The 20314-nt window shown below is 38.6% G+C and overlaps 1 long non-coding RNA gene across 4 annotated transcripts in view; it reads left to right on the forward strand.

Moving 5' to 3' along the window:
* Window positions 1-20010, forward strand: part of LOC112658505 (uncharacterized) — a 47564-nt gene extending 27554 nt beyond the window's left edge. For all 4 annotated transcript variants that reach the window (XR_007408459.1, XR_007408461.1, XR_007408462.1 and 1 more), the window contains 4 exons: window positions 1550-1635; window positions 8920-9101; window positions 14063-14395; window positions 19846-20010. This is a non-coding gene — a long non-coding RNA (uncharacterized LOC112658505). The remainder of the gene's footprint in view (window positions 1-1549; window positions 1636-8919; window positions 9102-14062; window positions 14396-19845) is intronic.
* Window positions 20011-20314: the final 304 nt, after the last annotated feature.

Below are 20314 nucleotides of genomic sequence, written 5' to 3' on the forward strand. Positions count from 1 at the left end.
AAGTGAAGGGATTGGGTGAGGCCATCTCTAAGGACCTCCCACTGATGTAAACTACCTTGTCTGAGTGTTTTCATTTTTTTTTTTTTTTAAGATAAATAAGTTTATTCATGAGAGACACAGAGAGAGGGAGAGAGAGAGAGGCAGAGACACAGGCAAAGGGAGAAGCAGGCTCCATGCCGGGAGCCTGACATGGGACTCGATCCTGGGACTCCAGGATCACGCCCTGGGCTGAAGGCAGGCGCTAAACTGCTCAGCCACCCAGGGATCCCATCTGAGTGTTTTCAGAAGCTTGCAGAAAGTAAAAAAGAGCTACTTGAGGAAATCTCACTCGAACTTTCAGCATTAGGAGACTTGAGCCCTTTCCAGTGGAATGGAATCATTCTAATAAGAGGAGTTCTTAGGAAAAACATTATGATGAGTTTCATTGGGGGTGGGAATGGACTTAGCTCACTCACAGCCATAGAACCAGTATCTCCTCACCATAGTACTGGGACTGTAGAACCTGGATGTAGTAAATGCTATGGTGTGCTACTTAGTTGCCCCCTTCAGGACTGAGACATCTGTTCATCAATGACCTTGGAATGTTGGTTTCTGATGTCTCAGTCACATTCCTCCCTGGGAATTACTCTCAGCTGAAGAGAATTGTTAATCTTCTTCTCCTGGGAGAAGTTATCTCCTCTTAATCAAAGTTATCCTCTCTTCCTGGGAATACTCTGCTTCTTTTTCTTTTTTTTTTTTTTAAGATTTTATTTATTTATTTGAGAGAGAGTGAGCATGAGCAATGGGGAGGGCCAGAGGGAGAGGGAGAAGCAGGCTCCCCAGTAAGCAGAAAGCCTGACTCAGGGTGCAGGATCAATTCCAGGACCTGGAGATCATGACCGGAGCCAAAGGTGGACACTTAACCATCTGAGCCACCCAAGTGCCCCAGGAGTAGTCTGCTTCTATTGGTCATTCAGTGCAGGGAGTGTACAAAGGTTTAATTCCTTTGCCACAATTTGAGACAACCCTGAAGGGTCATCACAGCTCAGGGTGCCGCATAATATTGCAGGATCTTCTGAGTTCTCTGCCAAATTTTGCTTCCCTTGTTTCCTTCTGGATGATGGATACAAGAGCAACCCCCAGGAAACTTCCTATTCAGGAGATGGAAAATGAAAGCTTAAGTGTTAAAAACCCATTGGGTGAATTTGAGGACTGTAATGATCCATTATCTTTGGCCAAGGAGCAAAGCTGTATGATGAAATACCCTATAGGCTTCTCTGGATTCTATTTACATGTCCCTTGCACTGTGCACAGAAATCCTTATTCTCCTTGCTAGTCAGTATCAATAACAAAGGACAAGAATATGACTAGCATTATGCTTTAGCTTTTGCATAGCTTAAGAGTTTAAAATGTCTGAAATGTCTTAGTTACAGACTCTAACATAGAAGCATTGTCTTATGTCAAATAGGATCCATACAACAAAAATAGATGAATAGGCATAAAAGACCCTAGAATTGTATAGTAAATTTATGTTTGTTTCAACAAATAACTATTTTTTCTTTTTAAATAGCTTTTGACATCCAACTAACTGGGTCCTGTTGGAGATTGAACAACTGATCTTGGGATACCAAGTAACCAGGCAATCTGAGTTGACTAGTAAGACCTAGATGTTATATACTCGATTTGTTCACAAATTCACTTCTTTCCAGAACCATTCTGTCATTAACCAAAGGGATTTATATGTATTGGAAGTGAGCTGGCCAGGAAGACACAAGGAAATTTCATATGCATGTTGTTCACAGTCCCAGAACATCTACTCCTATCACAATTCTACACTCTCTTAAATAACTGATGGCCTACTGGGCAGCCTCCTGGGAGCCTCAAAATATTTTGAGTTCAACAGATAGGCAGTGGTATTGTCTCTGTACAAAATGTCAGTATAGTATTTTAGCCACATTCAGAAGTGACCCAAGATGATTGTGGAGAAGGGAAATATATTGAACAGAATGTCAATGATTACATCTCAGCCACTTTATCTGCAGAAAGAGAGAGATCACTTGGGGATTAGCTTCTGCATTGGTTCATTGACAGTAACTAATGGTTTCACCTGGTATTCTAGAACAAAATTGAAAAACTAACAACAAGGATCTAAAAGTAAAGCTATGGGAGTCGACCTCTCAGAGTGGGTCCAAAAATTGAAAATATTGATATCTTCTGCTAGTATTAAAAAATCCCCTAAAGTAAAGGGACTTAAATAAATATGGGGCCTATCCTATATGGTCTTGTCAATTCCCTTCTCCAGCCATTTCAATGTTTATATCATGAACAAAGGGACATGGTGGCATTGTTAGAGGCTAGACATGGGCTCAATGATACAAATTGTAAACTTAACCAACATGATTACTCTATCTCCCTGTGTAATCTGCAACAAGCAATATCAGAGCCAAAGGTCCTTCTTGGATACCCCCCCTCCAGGGTAATCAGTAGCACATTGATTTTATCTAATCCTATTCTCTTTTCCTTTGTCCTTCCAAGAATATAGATTTTTGTGGATTTAAATTTGTATTCCCTCCCATTTCCCTGTAACAACATCACCGATGAACCTACTGAGCACCTACCTTGTACACAATCATAAAATATAGGTTGTGTACCTGTAAACAACATCACCCATGAACCTGCTGAGTACCTACCTCGTACACAACCATAAAATATAGAATTCCAGGCAGGAACTCACTTTATAGTCAAAGAACTGGAGCAATGGGATGATGCTCATGGAATTCAGGGTCTTAAGACATCATCAACCAGAAGTAGATGGCCGTAGAATGGTGACGGGATCTACCAAAGACTCAGTTAGAGTCTCTGTAGGGAGAAAGCTGCTTCTCAACTTGGAGTCTAGTCTCATAAAATGAAGTATATATTCTGACATTGTCAATAGTATGCAGTACTATTTTTCCATGAGTAGGAATATAGATTTGCAAAATCTGAAGGATAAAAAGTGCTGATATTCACTCTGAAGGAATGAATCTGTTTAGAGAACTTTTCATTGGACTTTCTCAGCTTTTCCAAATTTAGAGACTTTAGTAATCATGAAAGAACTTCTTCCACTGACATAACACAATGCTTTCAAGTTAGAAACTGTAACTAAGACATTTCAGACATTTTGATTCCCATACCAGTCCTGGTCCATGGCTATTAGTCGTACTTTGCATTTAGTGATTAAAGGATGTCCATTAGGCATGTGACATTCTGGACACTTGTCACTCCATTAAAATTAGGAAATGCACATATGAATGGTAATATTACAAGACATAGAGAAGTTTGTCATTAAAATGTTGTTCAGAAGTGCTGCCTTTCTCCTTGATTTATTTCTCCTTATTTGGGAGTGGTGGCAAGAAGGTAGCATGAGTTTCTAGTTCCACATTTTTCTTCTCCAAAATTATTGAACTCTCTTTTCCTTTTCTTTTCTAGTTTTATTGAGAAATAATTGGCAAATATAATTGTATATATCTAAAGTATACAATGTGATGATTTGCTACACATGTGTATTTTGATATGATTACCAAGATAGTTAACACATTTATCACTTCACATTAACTTTGCGTGTGTGCGTGTGTGTTTGTATGTGTGTCTGTCTCTGAATGCTTAAGATCTACTCTGAACAAATTTTAAGTATACAATACTGTATTATTAACTATAAGAGGGATGCCTGGGTGGCTCAGTGGTTGAGTGTCTGCCTTTGGCTCGGTGCATGATCTTGGAGTCCTGGGATTGAGTCCTGCATCAGACTCCCTGCATGGAGCCTGCTTCACCTTGCCTGTGTCTCTGCCACTCTCTCTCTCTCTCTTTGTGTCTCTCATGAATAAATAAATAAAATTTTTTTAAAAATCTATAAGATATTTTAAATGTTTTTTTTTTTTTTTTTTTTTTTTTTTTACTGAAGTGTGGTTGACATACAACATTATATTAGTTTCAGGTATACAACATAGTGATTTGACAATTATATAATTATGAAAGTCTCACCAGAGTTAAGTCTAGTTACCATCTGCCACCATACAAAGCATAATATTATTGACTATATTCCCTATGCTGTATTTTCCATTCCAGTGACTTATTTATTTTGTAGTTGGGAGTTTGTACCCCTTCATCTTTCTCACTTACTTTGCCCATCCCCCTACCTCTCCTCCCCTCTGGCAACCACCAGTTGTTCCCTGTATTTATGGGTTTGTTTCTGTTTGTTTTATTTGTTCATTTTATTCTTTAGGCTCCATATATAAATGAAATCATATGATGTTTGTCTTTGTCTGACTTACTTCACTTGACATAATGCCCTCTAAGTCCAACCAAGTTGTTGTAAATGGCAAGATTTCCTTCTTTTTTATGGCTAGGTAATATGTATTCCATTATAGATGTTATACACATATATATATATATATCACTATATACAGTGGTCACTATACATTTATATATATGTGTGTGTGTGCAATATGTAGATAGATGTGCATATGTCATCATGTTATACATTAGATCCTCAAAACTTATTCATCTTATAACTGCAAGTTGTAACCTTTGCCCTGTGTCTCCCCCTATATCTGCACTCCCGTGTTCACTGTGGCATTCAGAATAGCTGAGGTATATGGAAAGATCCTAGATGTCAACCAATGAATGAATGGATAAAGAAAATGTGATACATATTTAATTATATGTTTCTATATAATTAATATTATATAAATATGGAATATTATTTCGCAGGAAAAATAAGAAAATCCTGCCATGTACAACAATGTGATTAAACCTAGAGGGCTTTTTGCTAAGTGAGGAAAGCCAAAAGAAAGACAAATACTGTATGGCATCTCTTGTATGTGAACTCTCTTTCCTTATCACACCAACCCATTGTTGGCAATTTGCCTTTGCTTAGAGGGAGCTATCACAATATTGCTTACAGTGGACCTATTGTATATACCCATTAAACAGATTTTAAATAATCTAAATCACACAAGTCCAATAATAATTGAACGTATTGAATGATTGAATGTATATATAGGATATCTCCTACTCATTTTTGCTCTTGGGGCATGTTAGGATTTTTTTGATTACAGATATGGACATATTCAAGGATCTGGGCCATTAACACTGGCTTCCTTCTTCAGTGGAGAATCATCATATAAGATAAGATGTTTTTTCAGGCAAATACTTTTCATGAGGTTTAGGGTTTCAAGATGCTTTTCAAATTCTAGGCATTCTGTTCATCCCTAATCAATGACCTTATTACTTATTTATTTATTTTATGTTTATTTTTTTGAGAGAGAGGGATGGGGTGGGGCAAAGGGAGAGTGAGAGAGAGAATCTTAAGTAGCCTCTACCCTCATACAGGGCTTAACCTCACAACCTTGAGATCATGATCTGGGCCAAAATCAAGAGTCAGACAACTAACTGAGCCACTCAGATGTCCCATAATGCCCTCATTTTTACTGAGAAATTCTAAGTGTGGGAATTCAACTGTCATTTTGATTGAGCAACCAACAGAGTAGAACTTTGAATTTGATACTAGAAATATCAGGGATGTAGTCACAAAATATAGAATAGTTTGGTAAACTGTATGCATTTGCAAGAAGTATGAAGATTTGAAATTGTTATTTTTCTCCCTTTAAGCTATCAAATGCTGTTAAGCAGCCACTTTACCTTTTGTTCTTAAACTCTTAGACTTTCTTCTTTTTTTGTAGCTCTTTGCACTATGTGGTGTCTCAAAGTTTCATCTGTAGGCAATTTGATTCCAAGTTATGTATTGAGAATCACTGGCTTCCATATTACTATCCTGTAATATTGAGAAGACTTTGACTGCCCTTTGCCTCAGCTAGGAGATGGACAGATGACCAATGTCTTACTTTTCACATGTTTCTGAAGTTCTGTTTTCTACAACTCATGCCCTGGTTTTATGAGTGTTAGCAACAGAATGTGACTATACTAAGTCTGAAAACTAACTTGTTAGGACATTACGTAGTAGCTCATATAGATCATTGAAAGGCCCATAAAACTAGCAGGCAACAAAAAACGCTTAGTGGTAGAAACAAAAGTGTTATACTAAAGAAACAATCTGGTCAGGATGTTACTCTTGGCACTTTTTTTTTTTTAACCACTATTTCTGGACATTACAGCGACCACCACTCAAAACTGTACTGCCACTTTTACTGCTATATGCTGATACTATTATTGGATTCTAACTCTCACTTCATCTTAATATCACTAATTCTAGTTTCAACGTTCTTTCTGGAAACATCTAAGTGTTCTATTCTAGGTCACATGCCTGCAGCTTAACTCTCAGTATGAGGAGATGGAGCATTTGGCCCCATTTTTCATCTACATAGGAAAGCATGACTTCTTCCACAAATAGTCTCACAATGAAGATTCTTTCAAGATTGGGATGAGTTAATGTGCTGGGAAGACCAAAATGACAGAAGTCCACTTCATGCACAAATGCAGCCATAGAGCTAAGTGAATTAGTTACTTTACTTCCAAATTAACTCTAACAAATACATTTTAGTAGTTAACCACTGAGTAGCTGTAGGCAACTTATTATAACTTTGCTACAAGTATGTCCATCTCATGACAATTAGGCACAACCAGGTCCTGAATCTGTTCTATGTTCTGTCTCCATCTGTCTTCATTGGGTGAGGTTGTTTGTTTTATTTGTTTTTAACTTTCCTGGAGAGTACAGAGAGGGCTGGTAGCTTAGAATGCTAATCAATGTCTGTCTCAACTGTCTCCCTCTTCTGACTGTGATTTGGGCTGTTTTAGGGGCTGTTGGAAGGTCATCCTCTTGGCTCGCATATGGACCCTACTGGGGTGAATACAAGATCATTTTGTAGGAGCTGCTGACACCCACTTTTTATTTTTATTTTTTTTTAATTATTTATTTATTTATGATAGTCACAGAGAGAGAGAGAGAGAGAGAGAGAGGCAGAGACACAGGCAGAGGGAGAAGCAGGCTCCATGCACCAGGAGCCCGACGTGGGATTCGATCCCGGGTCTCCAGGATCGCGCCCTGGGCCAAAGGCAGGCGCTAAACCGCTGCGCCACCCAGGGATCCCGACACCCACTTTTTAGAACCCCAAATTGAAGGTCTGCACCTCATACATGGTTTTAACTTGACCTTCCTCCATTCTTCCAAGATACAGAGCTGTGATGGAAACCTCCATGTGATGAGAGAATGGCAATGATTTATTTCGTTGCAAGTCCATCAAGATTGGAGGGTAGGGGAGAAGCTTTGAAAGCAAATTCCTATAGTGGGAAAGAGTAGGTACCATAAAAATTCAATTTTACCAAGGGCTAAATAGGGTTGTGTTTTTTCCCCCTTGTTCTGAATTAAGTTTGTTCTGAAATAGAAATCCTTTTCTTTTTCCTTTTACTTCACTTCCATTCTCAGCTCTTGTCTAGGGACCCTATTTAGGATTAAAATAAATGGACCATTTCAGCATAAATGTAGCAGTGCAGGAAAGAGTGTGGAAAGTGCTTACTGCATAAAACACATCCCTTTCTGATTCATTACATCCCCTTTCTGCTGTGTATAAGTGGACACCTTTCACTAACTCACTACAGGGTAGCTGTGCACATGTATTTTGAAAGGGGGAGGAATCCTCTTCCAAAATACATAGGCCTAAGCCATAAATCAAACTGACTTATCAAAATCAATCAATTAACAAAAAAAGCCTTTGAAAACTTGTCTCAGCCAAGCTTGAAACCTTATTTTCCTGTTAAGTGAAGTTTTCATAGAGAATAAGCATTCTTCATATTCAAAAGATGCCCTGATTAGAAAATAGTTTATACAGAAAAAACCAGGCTTTGATAATAATTAGTTCCCCAAAGGGTAAAAAAAATTTTTTAGAATAAAATTTTTTTAAAAAGCAAACTAAAAATTGAAGTATAAGGTAGGGCTGAATTAAGTGAGGCAACCATAAATGACACATTTGTTATCTGCATTTTCAAGCCTGGAGAGTTTTCAAAATATCTTTGGGTGTAGGTAGAAAGAAAGCTCTCAGTAGAAGCATTGATGAATTGCTAATATTAAATTATTGAGGGCAACCCGGGTGGCTCAGTGGTTTAGCGCTGCCTTCAGCCCAGGATGTGATCTTGGAGACCCAGGATCGAGTCCCACATCGGGCTCCCTGCGTGGAGCCTGCTTCTCTCTCTGCCTGTGTCTCTGTGTCTCTTATGAATAAATAAATAAATAAATAAATAAATAAATAAATAAATAAATAATAAATAAATAAAATCTTTTATTTTATTATTTTTTTTAATAAAATCTTTTAAAAATATTATTGAAGAATTTTAAGGAAAGAGTAATACTGGCCTCGTCTAATTTTTACTGACGATGGAAGAATAAACTAATGTGAAAGCACAGGGCCAAGATGATGCTAATGGAAATGCGTATAATGCTCTACGGTCCTCAAATATACATTATCCTATATTATATCCTGTGCTTTTCCCTGGAAACAGTGAGCTAACAGTGAGCAGCAGTGTAACAGTGACTTACAGCAAGCCGAATTTGCATTTTTCCAGGAAGGGAGATGCAGGAAACCAGGAGTGAACATATTTAACTCTCAACTAGTCAATAGAGTACATTTAGAAATAGATTCATTTGCAGTTAGCAGTCTTACCTGTAACTCATAAGGAACAAAGCTAGCACGTATGCGGGAATCATTGAAAACTTGCAGTATTGTGCTAGCACACCTGAGCAATCTAGGTTTCAAGAACACAGCACTGATGCTTACTTTGAAAAGTAGGACAGAGATAGCACAAATGTCCTTTTGAATAGGAGTTTGCTCTGCTGCTAGTCCCAAACTTGGGACAAATGTTCTCAATTTATATGGTCCTTAACATTTTTAATGGCTCCCGTGGCTATACAAATTGGCTGTAACGGATTCTGTACCTCTCTTCAAATCACAGACCCCACGTGGAGAGCGTAACTCATTCTTACAGGACAATACCCCTGGCGTCATCTTCAGAGCTTTAGAAGCTTCACTTGTGGATCAAACTTCCTCATCCTCACGAATCAGAACTTAGAATATCTTCAAGAATATGTGTCTCTTTCCTGATGTCTCCAAATATCAGCAACCCTTGAAGAGTGGGTAAGTACAGGGCATCCGAAATATTTCAATCTTAATATATTTCTACCATTAGCACTGTTTCCTCGTTAGCATAAATTCTACAAAAGCTCCACCCTCTAAAACTGTACTACTGCCTTGTGCATCTTTATTTCCTAGTGATAGTAAAATTCTTGGTTCTACTTTACTTTAAAAAGCAATGAATACTTGAGCTAAAATACTTTATTTTTAATGAAACTTGCTATTTATATATTTACACACATACACACGCGTGCACACACACACACAAAAAAACAAAAATAGATATTACAGCTTAATAAAATTACAACTGAGCACTGTGGGCCGGTGGTGGGACACCCACCCAACAGCAACTCCCACCCCACCCCCCGGCTGTGCCATGTAGGGGTTGGGGGACAGGACAGCAGGAGGGAGGTAGCCTGGAGTAATCAACTAGTTCATCTTTCTGTACCCAGACATCCTGGACTTTAGACAGATCCTACAATAATAGATTACTCTTGCCTGATATGATGCCAGACTTAGACCAACTATCCTACAATCGTAGATTATTCTTCCTTGCTATGAGTACTATGAGTACTAAATGCTGTTATTTATCATTTTTAAAAATCATTTTTACATGTGCTGTCATTTGTTGCACTTCTTATAATTGATATTACTTATGTATAGTTATTTTAAACTATCTTTTTGTATATTTGTATATCTGTATATCTCATATTTCATTAACTAAGGAAACAGACTAGTTCTATATAGAGCTCAATCTTATACTCCTCTACAGTGGGTTGAATTATATCTCCTCCCTAAAAATAGGCTGAAGTCTTAACCCCAGTATCTCTGAGTGTTACCTTATCTGGAAAACAGATCTGGTTTTCGTAAATGTAATTAAGTAAGTGAAGTTATACTTGATTAGGATGGGCCCTAATCCAATATGACTGGTGTCTCTGTAAGAGCAGAATGCCACATAAAGTCACACAATTGATAATGCCATGTACCAACAGACGCAGATACTGGAGAAATGCAACTACAAACCTAGCACACCAAGGATTTGCGGCCACCACCAGAAGCTAAGAAAAAGGGGGATCCCTGGGTGGCGCAGCGGTTTAGCGCCTGTCTTTGGCCCAGGGCGCGATCCTGGAGACCCGGGATCTAATCCCACATCAGGGTCCCGGTGCATGGAGCCTGCTTCTCCCTCTGCCTGTGTCTCTGCCTCTCTCTCTCTCTCTCTCTCTGTGTGTGTGACTATCATAAATAAATAAAAATTAGAAAAAAAAAAAGAAAAAGGCTGGGAAGGCTTCTACCTAGAGTCTTAGAGGGAGCATGGCCCTGCTGACATCCTGATTTTGGATTTCCAGCCTCCACAACTGTGACAGAATGAATTTCTGTTGTCTTAAGGCGCCACGTTGGTGGTAATTTGTTTTAGCAGCCCTAGGACACTAATACACCATGCAAGTCACAGTTCGTAATAGGCACTCAATTAAAACTTGTTAAATGAATTCATGAGTGAGTGAATGAGTGAATGAATATAATTATACAATGCACTGTAGGAAAGTATCAGTACATGTATATGTGAATGAGTTCATGTACAAGAGAATGTTGAGCTACTTGTTTGGGGATAAAGCAGGGCTAAGCACAAGCACAACTGGCCTCTTTACAGTACTTCTTCTACATTCAAATAAGAGCAGTGGATCATAATCTTTGGCTAATCAAAATGTAATTATGAAATTACATAATCATTGTGATATCACATAATATCTCAAACTCAAGAAATAGAAATAAATATGAAATACAGACGAATATGTACTGTCCTCCATTTGATGGTATGAGAATATCAGACACAAAACCGGCATCAGAGTGGCAAATGCTTTGTCAGTATTTTACACTTGCCTGTGATGCTTAATAAAAATTCCATTGTACAAACTACTAAGGAATTCTTTAGAGTATTTATCTCCATTTCATTTTATTTTTATTTAAAGATTTATTTATTTGTTTTAGAAACAGAGAGCACAGGTGGGAGGGGCAGAAAGAAAGAGAGAAATTTAACCAGGCTCCACATTGAGCAGGGAGCCTGATGTGGGGCTTGATCTCATGACACTGAGACCCTGATCTGAGCCAAAACCAAGAGTCAGACCCCTAACCAACTGTGCCACCCAGGCGCCCCTATTTCCAGTTTATAGGTAATACAACCAAGGCATTCTGGGAACTAAAAATAGGAGCTAAAAATGTCAAAACTAGGTCACATTTGTCTTCTCACTTTAACCCCCATACCACATAGAGAGACTGGCTTGACAAAAACCATTGTATTCAGATTCATCGTATCTCCTTAAACCACATTTTTAATGAGTCAATCAGCTTCATTATGCATTTTTAGCACAAACTCGCTCTCCCAGAAGGAGAGATGAGACCCAAAGACAAATCAATTTAAAGAAATACAGAAATACAGACATTATTTGTGTTTTATATTTTATGTACACACATATAGATACATGAAGATAATTTAAGATGGAAACTACATACATATCTTGGCTGGAGAAAACAAGTTTCTGGGAAACATGGCCTATTCTGAAATTTTAACTCCTAAAATACACTGTCAGAGGTGTTGAGCTTCCTGAGTGCCATTTAGGGATGATAATCTATTGATACTCGTATCTCCTTATATCTGTTTACTCTCTTTGGACCACAGTTGATTTACTGGTGAGAGGTAAAAACCTGCATACTTGGAGGTATTATGTGTCTATTTTTCTGTTATTGCAATAAGCATAAGAAGTCTACTTTATAAATAAACTCTAGAAATTTCCCAGTGGGGCAATAGAAACTCTACAGCTTGTTTCCTTGCATGATAGCCTTTGAAAATAAGTTCCCCTAAAAGGTAGTGTTATTTTGGCAATAAGTACAATGGATAATGAGGGGCTGGCACTGACATTTCCTGAGGAATGGGGACATCGGTGATCTGTAGTTTGCAGTTATTTGTATGGACTTTACGAAAAGCTTATTCTTACTAATGTGCAAATATTTACAGGTACATTTTTACTTGGAAATTTGGTCTTTGTGAATTTTATATGTACCTATTAAGTAATCAAAGCTATTTGATTACTGATAAAAAAAACAATAAGCACCTGTTATATCTGTGGGAATGTTTAAAAACCTTGTCTATTGTAGGCAGCAGTTGGTAATCTCTGATCAGTACAGTTTCTCTAAGGAAGGATCCCCAGTATAGAACGCCAAGGCGAGGAAAGATCTTACATTTGCTTGTGTCCATTGGCTAGAGCACCTTGTGTCTCCTTCTCGGAGCATCTCTCTTCTCTGCAAAATACCCTGACATTCTCAACTCAGGGCAAACTCCTTCTCACTGGTACTTAAATTTCATAACAAATCAGCAATTTGTGCAGTATTATAGCCAACTGTTATTTTTATGATTCTATATAGGTAGCTTGACCTCAACTATGCCTCTGACCAATCTTCCATAAAACGGCAATACTAATGGTCATCCCAATTCTTAATTCTATCATTCCTGTGGTCAGCCATATTGTGGTGATCAAATACTATCACATAAAGTGCTCTTTAAAAATGTAAAATATGTTAGAAATGCAAAACTGAGTTTGTTTCAAAAATGTGAATGCTTTATTAGATCTAGCAGTATAACTATTTGTATCTCTCTAAGTGCATCGATATAACTGTCTCGCTTTGGACATGTATTTATATATATATGACTAACTTTTCTGTTTGTTGCTCCTGGCGTATCTCACCATTCCCACCAGATTATAAGCCCCATGGGCAGTGGTTTATATTTAAATGTCTCATGTCCTTCTACATACGTAGCACAGTTATGGTCACACTCTATAAATTTCCATTCATGACTGACTTACGACCGTATTCATTTCCTTGCCATCAAAGATTTTTCTCAGAAGCCACTATTGTTTTGTGGTAGCTTTGGGCAACTTGTTCTGGCTGTTAGTGGTCCACTGGCATGTGCAAAGTGATAGAGCATTGTGATCCCAGAACCCAAGGAATCCGAAAACATAAAGGACTCCAATTGGTTTAAAATTTATTGGCTGCATTGCCCTCATTTATGTTCGATGTGTGGCAAAACTAATAATATTTCTTTTAAGTGTGCTTGAAGGCAATACCGGTTTAAGGAAAACATTCCCTACCATGTTTCATCTGCTGCCCTCTACGTAGAAGGTAAAAGCAACAGTTTTATTATTGACGGATATAAATGGCTTGCCCCTTTGCCTGCCTGTGTGCAAACATGGAGCATACAGAGTCTTGATTGCACTGGAGCCCACTCTGCCACAGTGCTCTGCTCGGAGCAGAGGGAGTTAAAAAGCTTTGGTTTTCCCTCAGTAACCGTTTAGAAGTACACAATGCAAGTCAACCATCGTTTAATTTATTTTGCTTTGTTAGATGGTGGCGTTAATTAATTTTGCTTTGTCGCCTCGCTTTCCTCTTGATAACATCATTCTTTTTAATAGCAATGGAACCTTGCAAATGTCAAGCAGCCTGCCCCAATCACAACAGGCTGCAACATAAAAACACATTAGTTTGGAGGCACCACAAGTAACTACTTTAGGAAAAAAATGTAATAGCTGTAATTATGTTTGTGCCTGCCAGTGAGCTGCCCTCCTCCTTCCTCTCTTTCTCTTTCCCCGTGTCCTTAATGGATTTTTGTTGTACAAAAAATCAGCATCTCTTGGCAAATTCTCAGTGGCCTCTGCCTTTTGGCCGGTCGGCTCTTGGGGTCTAAGTTGACCCACCTGCCCGTGGTGATGTTCTCTGATGCTCTCTGTACTTAGATGTTACATGTTGGGTCTATTTGATTGAACTGCTTCTTGCACCATTTTGTACAGTCTCCATAATTTCAAAGTTATTTGTTTTCTGTTATTAGATTAAAGGCTACTTGTATCTCCAAATCTATACCCCATGGCCTAAGATCAATAGCAGGGCTAATATGCCTTTTTTTTTTTTTTTCCTAGCAGGGACTCTCCTAGATCCTCCTGCTCCTGGCAAGGCTGAGTCCTAAGCTTGTCACCAGGAAGAGAAGACCTTCATACCTTAGTCTCCAGAGATTTCAACCCATTCCCCTACTTCATGCAAACTGGTCTATCTTTGTAGCCCTGGAGCGTGTAAGAGGTGAAAAGAAACTTAAATCAGTAAAGAGAGTTATGCGTCTCTGAGATATCAGTGTGGTGCTTGCAGAGTGATAGTTCCTGTGGGCTTCCTGTTGAGTGTTGGCAAATTAAAACGGTCACTGTGATAACACAGAATGGAAAAGAAGACTCGCTTTCCATTTTCAAGCATGAAATTAGGTAAGTGAGGATGCAGGGGTAAAAGGATGTGTGTGTATGCGTGTGTGTGTGTGCGTGCGTGCATGTAAGTTCATGCGCTGTGTCTATAATCTTGTATAAGGGTCCTGGCTTTAAGAGACCATCTCTGGATTTCATAGACTGATGTACAGAATCATCAAGTATTAAACTAGGAGATTGTCTGGAAGGACCTCAAATCTGTAATAGTTATTTAAGTATGAGGAGCTGAGACTAAGATAGGAGAATCCTTCCTTCTGCACGCTGCCAGCCACCACAGGAAGTGGTAGCCTGGCATGCTATAGAGAGTACAAGTCGCTTCTGCATCACATAGACTTGGGGATCACTTAGCAGACAGTTGAGTGACCTTGGATGAGGTTCTTAAATTCTCTGATGCTCGGCTTCTTTATCTGTAAACTGAGACACTTTTATGGGGCCCTTCTGAGGGTAAAAAATAATAAATCCTAAAGTAAATTAATTTAGCTATCATAACTCTGAGCAGTTGGTTGTTCATTCATTATTTATTACATATGTGTGTGTGGTGTGTGTATGTATATATGTATATGTGTGTGTGTCTATACCTATGTCGCTGATTACGTATCAGGCCAGTCACTGGGACTATACTAATGGTGACCGACACAAACTTAGCCCCCTGCCCTTCCAGATCTTCTCATCTAGCAAGAGTGACTTAATAAGTTTCATGAAAGGATTTGATGCATTTAGTATCTATGTTGCTCAGGCATTTGATAGAAATGGCCAGGAATGGAGGAAATACCTGGTGGGAGGAATGGCACAAGCTAAGAATCACCAATTAGAAAGTCAAGGTGTGCTGGAGCAGCGAAATAGAGAACCTGCTCCGTATACAGGGAGTTTATGTCCACAGGAGCTACTGAGTGAGATTTGGGTCTATTTGAGGATCTTAACCGTCACGTGAAAGGGTTTTTTGCACTTTCCTCTAGGTAATGGGAAGCAGGAAGCCATTCAAAGATTTTGAGTGGTGGACACAGCAGTTTAGGAAGAATAATCTGGAGTCAGGAGAAATACATATTAAAGGGGAAACTGTTCAAAATAGTGAAAGGCAGAGCAGTTGTGCTATGAGTCCAGTGAAGAAGAGGCAGGGAGTCACTCTGAAAGAGGAGGCTGTTTGGGGGAGTGTCCTGATAACCAGGAGTAGCAGCAATTAAGAGGCCATCTGTTTATAACAGAAGGGATTGCAGTCTTCAAATTCAGACCAAAGTGCAATCAAATCCCTGCTCTATCTTTTGCGCGCTCTGTGAAGCTAAGGAAGGTAACTTGCGCTGCCCATCCTCCCCGCCCTACTTACCTGGAAGCGCTTCAGGGAAGGCTTGAGAAGAACATTCTCAGCCTGGGCAGTGCTCAGCACAGCACTCACTGCACATGAAGCAGCAAACCGGGGCTGGCTGCTATTATTTTACAGGGTTTTACCAGGCTCAGACTCTCACTTGCATCTTTGCATTTCATCATCAGGACATTCCTTTTACTTTTTTCTTGACTTTTGTAAAAGGAAACTAAAGCAGAGAAGGGGGGGGTAACCTCTTCACCCTCTTTACTCCTACATTAGTAATTTCTGATATCCAGGATTAAACCCAGGTTTTCACAATTTTCCAAAGGCCAACACTGCCTCTCTGTTTCAAAGAAGAAACGACCGATGTGTGGTCGAAGGCTGGCACTCAAAAGATAAAGAGAAAAATCATGCATGGGGAAGAGACAAGTAAAATCCTGGTTTCGCATAGACAGTAGAAAGGAATACCAAGCTAAAGGGGGTGCCAGTAGTAAATAATTTATGGGTGTTAGCATTCCATGTAGGATCTAATCATCCCGCCCTCTCTGCCAGAACAAGCCTTGGAAAGGACTGCTTTCATCCTGTCAGCAACGAACTGGAGAATCTTCAGTGACTCTCCACCGCCTTAGGACAAAACCCCATCACCTTAATGCACCTTTTGAAGTCTTCACGGCCCTGGCCTATATTTATATCTTCTGATCAATTCCTTGACACCTGATTTGTACTGGACCATTTATTCCAACGCTGAAATCTTCCTAGCACGTGTGTTTATGCTTCTCCATGGTCTTTCTGCTTCTCTGAGCCCATGCAAGCCCTGTGAGGTGACCAAAAGGGAAGGCTCTGGAACCTGACTTCTGAACGTTTCATCCTGGCTCTACGCTGCCTGGCTTGGGACAGCAGCCAAGGGACTGAACCACTCTGTAATTCAGTTTTCTCATCTACAGAATGGGGACATGAACCATGCAATCTCAAAGTGTTATCTTCAGGATTAAAAGACACAGTTCCTGGACAGCACTTAGAAGCATTCCAGAGACAGAGTAGAAGGTCACAAAACATTTGCTTGTACTATTATCTTGGGCCTTCTTTCCAAAGTCTAGGACAAAAATTCCTTCATTTGAAAGGCCATCTTTGACCATTACAACCCAGTAAATTCTTTCCACCTCTTCTGAGGTCCTGATTTTTACAACAGTTATTTGGCATTTGCATGTCTAATGTTATTATCTGATGAATGTACTTTCTCTCTCTCTTTCTCTCTGCATGTGTCTATGTGTGTGTGTGTGTGTGTGTGAGAGAGAGAGAGAGAGAGAGAGAGTTTTCTTAATTAGACTAAACTACTTGGGGGGCAAAATGCTATGAAATCATTTTCTCTAACTCTTAGTGTATCTAATAGACTCCTTGTCAAATAATAGGTTCTCAATGAGTATTTACTGAATAGGGCAATAAAAAGTCTTCTCGTAGATGGTCCCAGCAATATTCCCAATGATTTTTTTCAGCTATAAGCAAAAGTAATAAATAACTGATCCAGAAAATCCGAGGGAAGAAATTCACTAGTCAATTAAGAAAGCATTTTCAATTTGGCCCATATCTACATGGGTCTGTTGTTTGAGTAGCAGCCTCAGATCACACAAAGAACATGCTAGGCAGGGCAGAGATAGATCCTACATTGGTTTGACAATTGCCGCGTCCTGAATAAACTTTTGAGGTCATTCTACTCCATATCTTCCTCTACTCACCTTTTTAATATCCTAAAGAAATCTATTCTTAATAATCAATTGGAATTACAGAAGAGCACAGACGTTTCAAATTAAATATCTTAATTAAATGCACATCTGAGAACCTTAATTTAATATATTACCTAAAGCTCCATGCTCTCAAGACATCTTAATTTACATTGAGTATAATCGCACCTTACTCTCACTTCAGGCAGGAAATGGCACAGGTAGTTCTTTATACTCCTTAATGGAGATTAAAACATCTATTATAAAACAATATCTCACATGCAAACAGCCTTTATTTATTTTTAAATATTAATTATTTATCTAGACAGGTCATTAAGATTTTTTTCCCAAAAATTTGAGGTACTCGAGCTCAGAATTTATAAACAAAAAGAATCGAGGAAGAGTATGTATTAAAATTTTCGATTCTATGATAATTAATAATGACTTAGCTTAATTGAGGTTAAATCAACCTTAAAACTCCAGTAAAAATTTTTTAAAAATCGTATTTCCTCTGAGAATTAAAGCCTGCCAGAAATATGGGTAATAGAAAGATATATCATAGGAAAACATGTACTAAATTCCACATTTTCTGTTTTCTGTAGAGTTAGCTTTATATTAACATGCTAATTTTTAAAAGAAAAAAACCACACCCTTTATATGTGATTTTTTAAAAAATTATTTATTTTAGAGAGGGTGAGTGGGGGGAGGGACAAAGGGAGAGAATCTTCAAGCAGATTCGGCACTGAATGCAAACTCCCAGGTGGGGCTTGCTGTGAGGCTGGATCCCACGACCTTGAGGTCACAACCTGAGCCGAAGTAAGACTTGGACACAACCTACTGAGCCACCCAGGTACCCTGTGATTTTTTTTTAATTGCAGGGTTTGAGGGAATCCCTGAGTGGCTCAGTGGTTTAGCACCTGCCTTCAGCCCAGGGCGTGATCCTGGAGTCCCAGGATCGAGTCCCACATCGGGCTCCCTGCATGGAGCCTGCTTCTCCCTCTGCCTGTGTCCTGTGTCTCTGCCTCTCTCTCTCTGTGTCTATCATGAATGAATAAATAAATAAAATCTTTAAAAAAAATAATTACAGGGTTTGCTTCCTATTGTCTAAAATAAGACCTCCACAAATAAAATAAAATAAATAAAATAAAATAAAATAAAATAAATAAAATAAAAAGACTTCCACACTTCAAATAAATACACTAAATAGTTGTTCCTCTAATAAGTGTTCATTCCTCTTCCTTCCTTCCTTCCTTCCTTCCTTCCTTCCTTCCTTCCTTCCTTCCTTCCTTTCCACCTTGAGAATTACTAATTTTAGAAATAATTCAGTACATTATATCATTATAATTGCTATTGCTTTGGCAATAGGATATTTTACTTTACCTTTTTATTGGAAATAGTTACATAAAATAGAATTAGGAAGGACAGAAGTTAAAGGTTATGATCAAACAGAACACAAGAAGCTGGAGGATTTGGAAGAACACAGTGAAACCTGACTGTGCCATCTTCATTGGGCCAGTAAGACATTCTTCAATGTCTTGATTTAGAACAGCAGGAAATGATAAGAAGCGATGGAAAAAACTCTTGGGCCTTGTCATAGGAAAACGTGTTAAAATAACAACAACAAAACACTCAAATTTAAAAAATATTTGGAAGCATGAGTTCTCGCATAGTGAATGTCATCTCTGACATCATTGCAGAGATATTTTATACTTGGTATAAAAATGATAAAGCCTGCATAAGATTTGAGAACTTGAAGATACAGGATGGAAACAACAGAGAATAACAAGGCTTAAATCAAAACATGGAAACCATTTCCACCTACTTTAAATCTTATCTCTTTTTTCTTCCAATGTCATGCCATACAATTCCTTTAGATAGACTGGTTTATCTGATTTATATGCAGCTGTTGTATTTATGGGTGATGGGGAAATTTTTCCCCAGTGTTACAATGAGCCTTTAAAAAGGATTATATTCTACTGGCAAGCTAAGAATGATGTTTAAACATGGCTTTCTCAGCATTTATCTCTGAATGATTGAATTTGAGTGTCTCCTAGGAGTAAAATATTTGATTAGGAAACTTTTGGATTGCACTTCAAATGCCACTGCATAAACATTTCTCCCAGCCTATGTGAACGGCTAAATTGCCCCAAAAAGGTTCATGGTGACTTTGAGGAGAATACATTTTACTTGTAGTCAAAATATCCCTTCATGCCAAAATCAGGAGATGTTGATGGTTAAGAGGGAGATGTTAGGGGCTGACTAGGCTGGGCTAGTTTCTGAGGCCTGTCTTTGAAGTCCTTCATGTGGTTTCTGGAATATTTGCCAACCTTACACCCCTCTGCTTGACTTCCTTGAGGACAAGAACAGCCTAGTGTTATCTGAAACAGAAAACTAATACTTTTTGAAAGTGACTGATGAATTCTATCTTTTATTAGGCCAAGAATAATCAGCGGGGCACGAGATGTGCTGGGTAAAGAGATGGTTGCCCGTGGGGATGCCAAAATGACCCTACATCGGAGCCATCAGGATGAGGAGTGCAGCCAAAGCTACCAAGTCCTCTTCAGCAACAAATTAAGTGGTACTGGTCCACATTTCTCAAATAAAAATCATTCTCTATCATTTAACATCAACTCCTATTGTGATTTAGGTTGTTATTTCTCTAGCACAAAGCATCACGCAAAACAACTGCTCTTTGTCATACATGATGACTATTTCCTACATAAAAGAAGATCTAGTTGTCTCTGAAAATTCCAAGACATTTTTCCATTTAAGAGGGTATGCCAGACTAATTTGTGCGAGGATGAGGTCATTGGTCTTGGGCTTCAGCTCACTTTTTATTTCTCATCTTTAATCTCATTCTCTTCGTTCTCTTTATTACCGAGAGGGAAGCAAACTCACAAAAAC

Source organism: Canis lupus, chromosome 35, assembly GCF_003254725.2.
Source record: "Canis lupus dingo isolate Sandy chromosome 35, ASM325472v2, whole genome shotgun sequence".
NCBI classification, from domain to species: Eukaryota; Metazoa; Chordata; class Mammalia; order Carnivora; family Canidae; genus Canis; species Canis lupus.